The sequence below is a fragment of the Ostrea edulis genome, chromosome 5 (genome assembly GCF_947568905.1).
Source record: "Ostrea edulis chromosome 5, xbOstEdul1.1, whole genome shotgun sequence".
NCBI classification, from domain to species: domain Eukaryota; kingdom Metazoa; phylum Mollusca; class Bivalvia; order Ostreida; family Ostreidae; genus Ostrea; species Ostrea edulis.
This window is the reverse complement of record NC_079168.1, coordinates 56,729,181-56,741,639: the sequence shown is the minus strand read 5'-3', so window position 1 is coordinate 56,741,639 and position 12,459 is coordinate 56,729,181. Positions and strand designations below refer to the sequence as shown.

At 35.7% G+C, this 12,459-nt stretch overlaps 1 long non-coding RNA gene across 1 annotated transcript; it reads left to right on the top strand.

The window, feature by feature from the left end:
- The first annotated feature begins 1,131 nt into the window (after window positions 1-1,131).
- Window positions 1,132-5,196, top strand: LOC130054590 (uncharacterized). The gene is made up of 2 exons (XR_008802906.1): window positions 1,132-2,951; window positions 4,220-5,196. It is a non-coding gene; the product is annotated as an uncharacterized LOC130054590 (long non-coding RNA).
- The last annotated feature ends 7,263 nt before the right edge of the window (window positions 5,197-12,459 follow it).

The window sequence follows — 12,459 nt, the reverse complement described above, 5'->3', positions numbered from 1 at the left end:
CTGCCTTCACTGTGACTTGCTTAACCTTTGATGCACGACTTGTTCTGAACTTTATGCTCTCACGCAGTCGACTGCCTGTACTTTCCTTTTTTCTACTCTCAACCTTTTCAAGTTACTAATTTATGATAAAAATGCCCAAACATTAAACCTTTCAAGTTTGTAAAACTGTGGAAACAGCACTGCCTTGGAACATAAAAAGCATTTCAATATAATGATAATTTTAGATAAATCGATAAATTCAACTATTGAGCATGTATATGTACATCTAAAATTGAGAATTTAGTATTTTCATCAGATTTGTGGTTTGCAATAGATTATAAACAATTTGTATTCGATACCATATTACGTATGCCTAATGTTTACGTACATGTATATTCAATATTGTCCCGGTAGTATGACTTTTAAACAAACACGTATTTAGATCCGCCACTGTCCGTCTTATTATGACGTACGTCGAAACGTAGACATGACGTCACACATCATCTTAGCCTGCCTTTCATAAACATTGCACTTCGTTAAACATTTCGCCTAATGGCGCACTGAATTTTGGAGCTAGGAGACCACAAGATTAGGATGGAAATCCACGTAAGTTCGCAATCATATTCCAAGGTGTGACTTTGCGAGATCTCAGCCATTTTTGGCAAGGGACTTCTGGGATTGGCGTCAAAAAAAATTGAATGTGCTACACGGGCAGATGAAAACAACCCATGGTCTCGCGCGGATATGAGCGAAATGAAAGAGACGTATCCGGTAGTTAGTATTTATCCGGAATGCTAGTGCGCAATGGCGGCAATAAACAAACGAAGCGGATACGTTGAAGGAAAAACTTCTTTATTTATTTCTTACCGTTATGTAGACCAGTGAAAATAATGTACAACGATTAATCGCATAAATCCCATGAAGAATAGAAAACTGAAAGTAGGGCAAACATAGATCCCTGGACATATCAGAGGCGAGATCAGGTAAGTAGGGCTATTCTATGCATGAATGAAATGCAAAACTCACTGTCTGAACCAAATTATCCTACTGGTTTCACAATTCCATTACATCGAAATGATCATTGTATTTTCGTCCAACCCCCAACAAATAATCGGAAAGTAGACATTGATTTGGGGGGGGGGGGGGGGGGGGGGTAGAGGGGAGCTAAAGTGTTAAGATGAAAATGGGGGGCCCGAGGGATGTAATCAAATTCATCAGTTATAACATGTATACCAGAACTAGTAAATGCACAATTGGCTGGAAAAAGAGCAATATGGACTTGTATAATTATATAATGTGTATGTTTAATTGTTCAGAATGCAAAGTTGCAGTATGTATTCACATAGACATATAACGGATAACATATCTGTTATATGTCTATGCCCGGGGCAGGGTTGGCAAAAAAGTGGTCGATATGAGGCCGGTGGTCAATACTGGTTGAAACTGGTTAATACTGGTCGATTGAAAATTGTTTGGTATATATAATATACTTATAAGTCATATTACATAAATAATGTACAAATGACTGTTGAATATTGGGGAGATGTAAAAGTTTCTGTTCAAATTCCTTAATTTAACAAGAACTACCTTAGTATAAGTATTGTTTCATCAATCTTCATTTTAACTGTTGAATAAACATTTGAGAGTGGGTTAGTGATGTTTTCATAACAATAACAGGTACACTGGTCATCTCTGGTCCCAGCCTATGCTTATTAACACCTGTCCACTCTGCTTCCTGGGCTCAGGTAATGTCCAGCTACCTTTTATTCTTAATCTGTCCAGGTACATGTATTAAGAGGTCTGTCTCCAATAATCAAGCTATGTTATAGAACTGTGACCCTCTGGTAGGTACTGAAGATATTTCGGTCAGCTTTAGCAAACCAAATATATTAAACTTATGAAATTACATTTGATTATCTAATGAAAAATATTAATCAACAATTGATCCATATAATGAAAAGACTTAATTTATCTTTATCTTTGCAAGAAATGTACAAAAATAGGAAAATGGACAGTTTAAATCACAATTGACCATTATTGACCACTTGGGGAGTATTGACCAGGACAGTTAAAACCACTGGTTAAAACCGGGGGCGGTTTTAACCGTCCAACCCTGCTATGCCTCTATGGTATTCAGAGATAGATCATACTAACTAATTACTTTTTCTTTAATTAAGTGAATTTATACATTACTTGTTTCTCCTAACTACATGTACTACTTTATGGCATAAATTGAAGATTCAGTCCCTGGTGTTGGAGATCTTTTATCTTGAAAACAATAGATGCTAGTGCCACACAACCAAAGAATGTAGTAAACATACTGCTACCTTTGCATGTATTAATTAGCAAATTAAGGTACTAGGAAATATAAATGTAAGGAACAAATGTCTAGGGTGTTTTTTTATCTATTAAAAAGATTGTATCAAACTCTAAATCTAATAAGTAAAATTTTGTAATATTCCAGCTTCAGGAAGTTTATCCTATCATAATGGAGATGATTATAGCTACTTTGAACCTACTTTCATGGATCTACCATATTATCTTTTTTTTACTATGACATTTGACTGTTACTTTTCAAAGAAGGTGTAATTTATAAGTATAACGTGCATCACATGCAATTTTAATGATGCAGGCAAATAATTTTGATGCAATATAATTAATAAAAGGCAAGCGTGAACTGTAGATTTACCCAGATTAGATTCAATAAGTACATATAAATGATATTAAAATCCTGCGTGCTCGTTCCATATAATGTCCCTTGAACATTACAAGTATTTACTTATTCCAAATACATGTAGTTCAAAATTAAGTCAGAAATTCTAAAAAAAAAAATTTTAAATTAAAGTTTATTTCAGGAAACAAAGCCTGTCTGAAACTCCAAAATGACATTTCCAGAAAGCTGAAGAATGGATAAAAATGTATCTACCATCTTACAACCCAGATTTCATTCCACTGAAAAGAAAAGGGACAGGGTAAGAAGTTATTATTAATAAAAGATATATATATGCTGAAACATCTTAAAAGATATATTGTTAGCTCACCTGAGCTGAAAGCTCAAGTAAGCTATTTTAATCACTTTGTATCTGCCATCTGTCTGTAAACTTTTCACATTTTCATCTTCTCCAGAACCACTGGGCCAAATTCAATCAAACTTGGCATAGATCATCCATGGGTTAAGGGGATTCAAGTTTGTTGAAATGAAAGACTATGCCCCCTTCAAAGGGGCGATAATCTTAATATAGCTAGTCCCTGTGTATATATATGCATGACTTGTGATGTCTGTATACATGTATGCGTCCTGTTTTATTTCAAATTTCTGTTTTTATGTCTATGCATGCAATTATATATCATTAGTGCTTTGTGTTTTTTTAATGCTATATAGTCGGTTAAAGAGCTCTTAGCTCATGTTTATTGTTACCTGTATATAGTTCCGACTTTAAATAAAAATTACTTACTTACTTACTTGCAAAAATGTAAAAATAGGCCGGGGGGTGGGGGGGGGGGGTGGCATTTAAAAATCTCCATAAGAACCACTGGGCTAGAAAAGTTCAAATTTACATGACAGCTCTCTGACATAGTGCAGATTCAATTTTGTTAAAATCATGGCCCCGAGGGTAGGGTGGGCCACAATAGGGGATAAAGGTTTTACATACAAGTATATAGGAAAAATCTTTTTTAAAAATATTTCTTGAACTATTTAAGCTAGGGCTTTTATATTTTGTATATACATTTTTTACGAAAAGTTCTTTCATGTGATGCAACAGTGTTCAATCTTGTGACTTTGACCTGGAAGTTTGACCTACTTTTGATAAAAATCTTACCTATTCAATATCTCAACTATTTAAGACAGAGCTTTCATATTTTGTATATAGATTTCTTATGTCAAGATCTTTTGTATCATGCATGTACCATGATTAACCTTGTGACCTTGGTCTTATCCAGAACAGCAAGATCTTGTCGATCATATTGGTGTTGAGGCGGTGTTGGGGCATTTCTGTGTAATGTGAATTCATTTTCAGTAATGTTGTGATCCTTTGGGGCTCATGTAGGCTGGGTCCACAATATGGGATCAACATTTTTCATAGGAATAAAGACTGAAATCTTTTTAAAATCACAACAGCTGTACAATGACAGGGCCAAGGTGACTCCGTTGAGCGATGTGGCTCTTTGGCCTCTTGTACTGTTTAAGACGCATGTATTTAAAATTTATCATAGGGTATATTTGCATTTATTTTTTCAGAAATTTTGCATGTCCATGTCTTGGAAGGTGAATAGGTGAAAAGTCAATAGATGCTTACCATATCAGATGCTTGCAGAGGATACTGGGGATAAAGTAGCAGAAAATTATGGAAAACAGGAAGTGGCAGCCAGGACTGACATCAATGCAATAAACAATGAGCTGAGGAGACGGTGATGGAACTATATAGGACACGTGCTATGGAGGGGAGGTGACAATGACAGTGAGATGGCGTTGGGTTGGACACCAGAAGGGAAGAGGGCATTTAAGAGACCGAAAACAACCTGGAGAGGAACAGTAGAAGCAGAAAGAAAGATTGCAGAATGGAGAAACTTGAATGAGATCAAGATGGTAGCAATAGAACAGAGTGGATTGGAGAGAGTCTCGGTCCTATGTGTTTTTGGCATGGAGAGAACTAAGTAATGTCTAGATTGTTGGAGATAGGATGACCAGGAATATGAATGGATGTGCTGGAAACTGTACTAAGACCCTTATGTATTTGGATAGATTTACATACCATCATGATTTTGCTATGAAAAACTTGAAAAAAATCCTCAACTCATATTGTAGCTGACATTGTACATTTGTACTTATTAATATTTCAAATGAACATATTTTTAGACATACAATATCTAAACTTTGGAGTCCATGTACATCTCCACATTGGATAATAGGTTATGATGTATGTGTGTGAAATCTTTTCCTATGGTATGCACATGTTAACACATTAGTTTAAATGATGATGTATATCTTATGACTATGGAAGAGATTGTGTTCAGAACAGAATATGTGTCTAGAAGAGTTGTTGCCCTTGAATGTAATTCATTATTTACATGGGGTTGAAAAATAATCCAGCACACAGTAGTACTAAATGCATTATGTTAAAATACATTTATGAAGGGTATAAGTGATACTGTCCATTACTGATTAATACACTTTGTGAAATCATATTGTTATGTTTAATAAATTTCAAGGCTGCACCTTTGTACATTTTACAATATAATATTCTGCACTTTGGTATCAAATTCTCTTAACCTAATTTAAGAGTTACATATTCATTAACAGCAAGTTAATTATGATATGCTATGTAGTTTGTCAAAGGGGCATTAGCTGTGAAAGTGATGGCAACCTTTTTATTCAAAATCTCTCAATAAGAATATATATTAATGCCTAATAATAATATTTATTTTGTACAAAAACATGAGAAACCTAATAAAACGACAATAGATTGTCACTTTTAGTGTATAGAAATACATAAGGACGAATTATTGTCTTGCAAGACAATAATCATTTAATTACCAAAATTCATGTGATATTCATACACATTAATGTGCCTGTTTTGGGGTTAAAAGGTGTTTGAAATAATTAAATACTGGTGTTATCACTGAAATATACATGTATGATATGGAGCCATTTAATTAATTTTTTGGTATCAAAATGGCAGCTAATGCCCCTTTAAGAATAACTATTTTCAATGCACATCATAATAACCTTGTTAAGCTTGAAAGAATATTGGCTATAAGGAATCTTGATCATAAATATTAAAAATATTTTTAATTTCTTTCAAGGAGTTCCTTATAAACAAGCATAAAATCATGATTATAGTACATTGACTCTTGTGTGTTTCAATCTGTTAGACTTTCCCATTTTATTGCATTTCTTGGAAGTTGTGTTAAAAGAATTGGTGGTCTTGAAAAAGGTTGTTGTAGTGAACAGCAAAGGTCAACTGCTATTCAACAGTCTGTATACCTAGTCACCAAGGGCAAGGGTAGAGGTCATGTGGTTCTGCATTTCACAGGGCCAGTTAAGGGGCTAAAAGAATATAGTGTTAATGACAATTATTTCCATGGAATAATGAGAGACATCTCCCATTTCTTGTTATAGTGTTCTTCTTTAAAGATTTTGTGGGAGATGAGAAATACTTTATTTGATGCACAGACACCAAATTAAAAGTGGAGCTTGTTGATCCTAAGTGACATCCTTGCCATTATCTTCAATGCAGTCTTTCATGTGTCTTATAAAGGTTTGCAAACACTAGTGCTTGCATAATGCACAGACACGTGAAGTGGGTAGTGTACGTGTACAGATGTTGTGTACACACCACCACCCCTCCACTGTCTACAAAATATATACCTGTATAACCAGTAATATCACCAGAATATGTTATTTCCCCACCAATCATCTTCATAAGTCATTATGAAGTCAGTTCTACATTCTATGAGCTCTGGTGAGATATTAATACATACCGTACCACTGGATCTAAAAGAAATCCGTTTTACCACCGTCCCATTCCAATTTGATATCCTTTACTCTCATGCGCTTTAAATCAGAGACGGGATACTTTTAACTTTGATAAAGTTGAATTTTCCATTATATTCACAAGCATAGTAAATTATCATCCCTTGCGAATTATGATATACTGGCTGACACCCCCCCCCCCCCCCCCCCCCCCCCCCTTACATTGCATGGTAGGATGAATCCGCCCCCTTCTATACATGTATGGTGTTGAAGTTTGGAAATAGAGAACATCTGTTATGGATTTTTTGGACCCCTTTTTATTTTCGTTTGATAGTCAAGAATTTTAGACGACCGCGAGTTATCCTCTGCTACCCCCCCCCCCCCCCCCCCTTCAGAAAAAAAAACCCACGCCATCTGTCTGTCTGATGCTCTTAAGATTCTTATGTGCAACAAAAATGGAAGTTCAGTAAAATTTCTGGCAACTTTCTTGCATATTGTATTGAAAAAAAAATAATTTTGATTTATAGTCAATATTAGCCCTAAAATAATATATGTCTCTGATATGAAGCTACCAAAAATACCGTGTAATTTCATTCCAAATGTACCTAGCCAATTTGTCATGTAATTGGATATGTAAGGTATTTATATCTATTTGAAAATAATTTTATTAAGATTAATTTTTCGAATTTGAATATGGCGTATTATACGCCAACAATTATTCCGGAAATATATTATCTATTGGTGACGTTTCACCCAAGTAAGTATAATCTCGCGAGAATACCGCTTGTTTTCATCTGCCCGTGTAGCACATTCAAAAAAATTTCTTGTTAGAGGTTTGGATTTAGCTCGGATTATTTCCCGCGCTCTAGTCATTAGAGCTCGCTAATATGTTTTACGGCGTGACCGTGTTTGAGGGCGAAGCAAACAAATTTTGGCATTAGTATCTATATCCAAAACAACACGAGGACGGAGCTGTATCAAAGCATCCTAATTTTGGATATTTGATCCGCCTATATATTGAACGTGGGAAATAATATGTATACGGTGTGACCGTTGGACCGAGCAAAGCATGTACGTAACTCCGTGTCCCGAATGGTAATCATAATTCCGTTAAGTACGGTAGATTATGATTCATTTAAAAACATATATTTTGAATGAAATTTCCTTGCCCTAAACACCCAGTAACATCTCAATAATATGTATACGGTGTGGCCGTTGGACCGAGCGAAGCATGTACGTAAATCCGTTGGACCGAGCGAAGCATGTACGTAAATCCGTGTCTCGAGTGGTAATCATAATTCCGTTAAGTACGGTAGATTATGATTCATTTATAAATATATATTTTGAATGAAATTTCCTTGCGCTAAACACCCCGCAACATCTCAATATTAAAGGAGTTTATATGGGGACAACAGTTTTACATGATCCGCCTATTCATTGAACGCGGGAAATAAAACGCAAGGCGACGTAAACTGTGCATTGTGACGTCACATTTAGCCTAGACTTTTTTCTCTTTTTCAAAGCAAACATATTATAAACAACAATAATACATTCCGTATGCAATGAAAAAGGCCGTTAAAACTAAACAAAATTAACCAATAAATTCAAAATGGTAAAAAAGTAACCGTAATTTTATCGTATATTCTTATTCAAAGAAACTCATGAACTCGTTCATCTATTTAGTCGTATTACGGTTTTATATGTATTTATTTGCTAAAACCTGTTACAATGATAATGATACTATTCACTTTCAACAAACTGAGTGTTTAAATTACGAATTGCACGTTAGAGTCTTCTATTATTGGCATTCAAAATAAAACACGAATAACTGTTGAAGCAGGTAATGGAAAAAATAAATGGCGGCGCCCATATGGATCACGAAAATTTCAGTGAACGTATATAGAGATTATCTCTTTTTCTTTTGCTGATTTTGACTTTTTTCTTTTACATACGTGTTACCTTTAGAGCCTTGCTTCGCGGACGGGCCTTCGGCCCGTCCGAGCTTCGCTCGGTATTAAAGGAGTTTATATGGGGACAACAGTTTTACTTGATCCGCCTATTCATTGAACGCGGGAAATAAAACGCAAGGCGACGTAAACTGTGCATTGTGACGTCACATTTAGCTTCGACTTTTTTCTCTTTTTCAAAGCAAACAATTATAAACAACAATAATACATTCTGTATGCAATGAAAAAGGCCGTTAAAACTAAACAAAATTAACCAATAAATTCAAAATGGTAATTTTATTGTATACTCTTATTCACAGAAACTCATGAACTCGTTCATCTATTTAGTCGTATTACGGTTTTATATATATTTATTTGCTAAAACCTGTTACAATGATAATTATACTATTCACTTTGAACAAAATGAGTGTTTAAATTACGAATTGCACGTCAGAGTCTTCTGTTATTGGCATTCAAAATAAAACACGAATAACTGTTGAAGCAGGTAATGAAAAAATAAATGGCGGCGCCCATATGGATCACGAAAATTTCAGTGAACGTATATAGAGATTATCTCTTTTTCTTTTGCTGATTTTGACTTTTTTCTTTTACATACGTGTTACCTTTAGAGCCTTGCTTCGCGGACGGGGCCTTCGGCCCGTCCGAGCTTCGCTCGGTATAACGCAATTGATGTAAACAGTACATTGTGACGTCATATTCAGCGTCGTTATTTAGCAAATTTACAAACATAGCGTTTGAACCACAACAACAAACATGGCGTTAATGGTGGAGTGATTATATATGATTAAGAAAATAAGATTTACATGCTTTTACGAATTTTATGTAACATCTCAGAACGACGTGAACTAGGGTAGACGAGATTCAAAATGGAGAAATACATGTCCACGCGATAGTATTCGAATCGACTCCATTAGTACCAAAATTTTCAAGTTCCATAGGTATGGTTTAATTTTTCATTGTTTTCCTATATTTTCCTTTTAAACATGTATATATGTGTTACCTATAGGGAGAGCCCTTCGGGCCGTGAGAGGGCTTCGCCCTCTATAAATAACATATTATTCAGGGATTCGGTTCTGGCCTTTTAACACTCATCCACGGGCGCGCTTCCGGCGAAGAAATGCATCGATTTGATGCAATTCTTGCGCCGATCCACGTCCGAGTCTTCTTTCCGGTTACGGAAAAGGACGAGCATGATCCGATTGCTGCTACAGAAGTATTTTGGAAGCTCGATAAAAACACAAATCAAAATAGACAACATTTTCTTTTCTTATTTAGCATTTGTTATACAGCAAACATCGCTTTTCGACGTTTTCCACTGTGACGTCATAATGAATAACATTGAAAATAACGCGTTTTATTGTTGATTGATTGATTGTATCTTGCTTTTAAACGTCTCATTCGAGAATTTTTCATTCATATGGAGACGTCACCAAGACCGGTGAAAGGCTTCAAATTTAGGCCCATGCTCGGCGCTTACGGCCATTGAGCAGTGAGGGTTCTTTAGCGTGCCACACCTACTGTGACACGGGTCATCCGTTTTTAAGGTCATCTCCGAGGACCCGTGACATTCACATCTGATGCCGAGCGTTTGGCAATGGAACTGTCACTACCTGTTTTAACGACTTAGGTGTGTCGCAGCTGGGATTCGAACCCCGGGCCTTCCGCATGCGGGGCGAACGCTCTAACGGAAGGCCCGGGGTTCGAATCCCGGCCGCGACACACCTAAGTCGTTAAAACAGGTAGTGACAGTTCCATTGCCAAACGCTCGGCATCAGATGTGAATGTCACGGGTCATCGGATTGTGAATCTTTCAAAATTCACAACATGCAAATGTGAAAGTATAATAATGTTCGAGAAAATAACCTTCGGTTTGAATTGCTAGCAACATTGTAAATAAGAGGGTATGAACTGCAACACTTCACGCCGGCATTCTTCATGAAGCATATACACATGCACATTCTAATTTCATTTCTGTCGGAATTCCCAGCCATTCTGTACCTATCAATATTCATACGCGCAGTTTTAATAACGGAAGGAAAGAGTTTTTATTACAATTTGTAAATACCTACATCAAAGGCAATTGGAAAGGTAAATTTGACGCCTTTATACCTTCTCCGATATGTCATATTTTTTCTTAGAATTCACACTCTGTATTTCTACGCTGTATATCTATGACTACTTGACTCGGATTAGCTCAACCCAAGATATGTAATCCGCATCGCGTTCACACTGAAAATTTCAAGTGGATTAACTTAATCCACTAAGATCCTATATAGCCGATTCATCCAGATTAACTGAGGTAATAGTAAGTGAACTCACATCGGGTTATCTAATACCACTTTGGAAGTAGATGGGAAATGTGTGTGGTGTGGGTTAACTTAGCACGGACCATTGCAGTGTGAACGTGAGGAGGGTTTAAGTAGCTGCAATAATGTAGCCCTATCCAATTTTTTTTATTCTGACGTTTTCGGGATAGGGCTACAATTCCATAGGATCTCCGTAATGGTGCAAAATAATTTTATGAATAACCGATAATAAACTCTGTGTATTAGTCCCAAATGTTGTTTACACCAAAAGGAGTACCAATTTTGTGCTCGGGCATGTCTAATAAGGGTGTTTTTCATTAAATATAATGTACAGCATGCAAAATTCTTCGTCTGCTCCGTCATGCTTGTTATCGCGAGATCTCGTAGGTGGATCTAATGAAAAACCTAAACATTGACAATCGGCGCGAAAATGTAGTTACTCGAGCCACTTGGACAAAGAAAGGAAAATCATATTGTTGCAGAAAGAATTTACACTCTGCTGTTCGGTTTTTAACTTGATATTAAATTCAAACCTTTTCAATACCGACGAAATAGCTATCGTCTCCATACTTGTCCATTGATGTAAATACTACCTTATATGGCATATGCAAATGACTTGACAATCGGAAGTTGAAACTTCAGTACATCGAACATGGCGCACAAATATGAATGGAGAAATTGGAATTTATCGAAATTGTTGAAAACGGTAGAATAGAGCCTCACAAATCTTAAGTTGCAGGTTGTAAATTTATATATTGACTAAGAAACATAGAATATCATTTTATTTACGTAAATAAAGTCAGGAAATGTTTAGAATGAGAGCAAATGTTGCGGGAGTGAATCACTCCCGCATTTGCACCATTATGGAGATCCTAAGGAGTTGTAGCCCTCTCCCTAAAAAAAAAATCAAAAAAAATCAGAGAGGGCTACATTATTGCAGCTAGGTTTAAGATACACCCCAGACAAAATAATTTTTCTCGCGAATAGATCTTCATATCTCCCTCACTATAATGCATTAAACGTATAGTACATATAGAATTGTTATATTGAGGTAAACGTTTTGCAGCATAATATTGTTGAGATGGTATCTTGTACTAAAGTTTACCGTTGGGGGGAAGGGTTAAAAATCAGATTTAAAAAACAACTTGTGATAGATGGAATCTCCCAGTCTGCTTGATAGAATATGATTGTTGTCCAGGTTATATAGTTTTTATCCCCTTGCCAAAGTTCGAGGATTGAAAACACATAGGCCTACAATTTATTCGTGGATACAAGTATACATGAAATATCCAATAAAACATAGCATATCGTTTAGATAGATAGATAGATACAATGCATTTCCTGTTGAGGTAAGCAGTTCCTCGCATCATAAATCTTAGACACTCAGTATTTTTGACTCAAAGTATTATAATTTTTAAAGTATTAAAAAAATGGTGTATTATTTTTTTTTATGTAATTCCCAAATCGGTTTATATGTTGCTATTTTTTTTATATGGCTATTTTTTCAAAATAGAATTTGAAATATTGAGTACTTAATTTTTGTAACTTTGTAATCATCCGCCTACCGTCTACACGCGCCCGCGTTCCCTAGATCTAGGAGTTCCTCGATTCTATAGGCAACTCCATCTCTAATACAGAGTAAAAACACTGATACTTATATGTAAGTCATTTGTTGTTTTAATTCCAGCTATATATATATATATATATATATATATATATATATATATGTGTG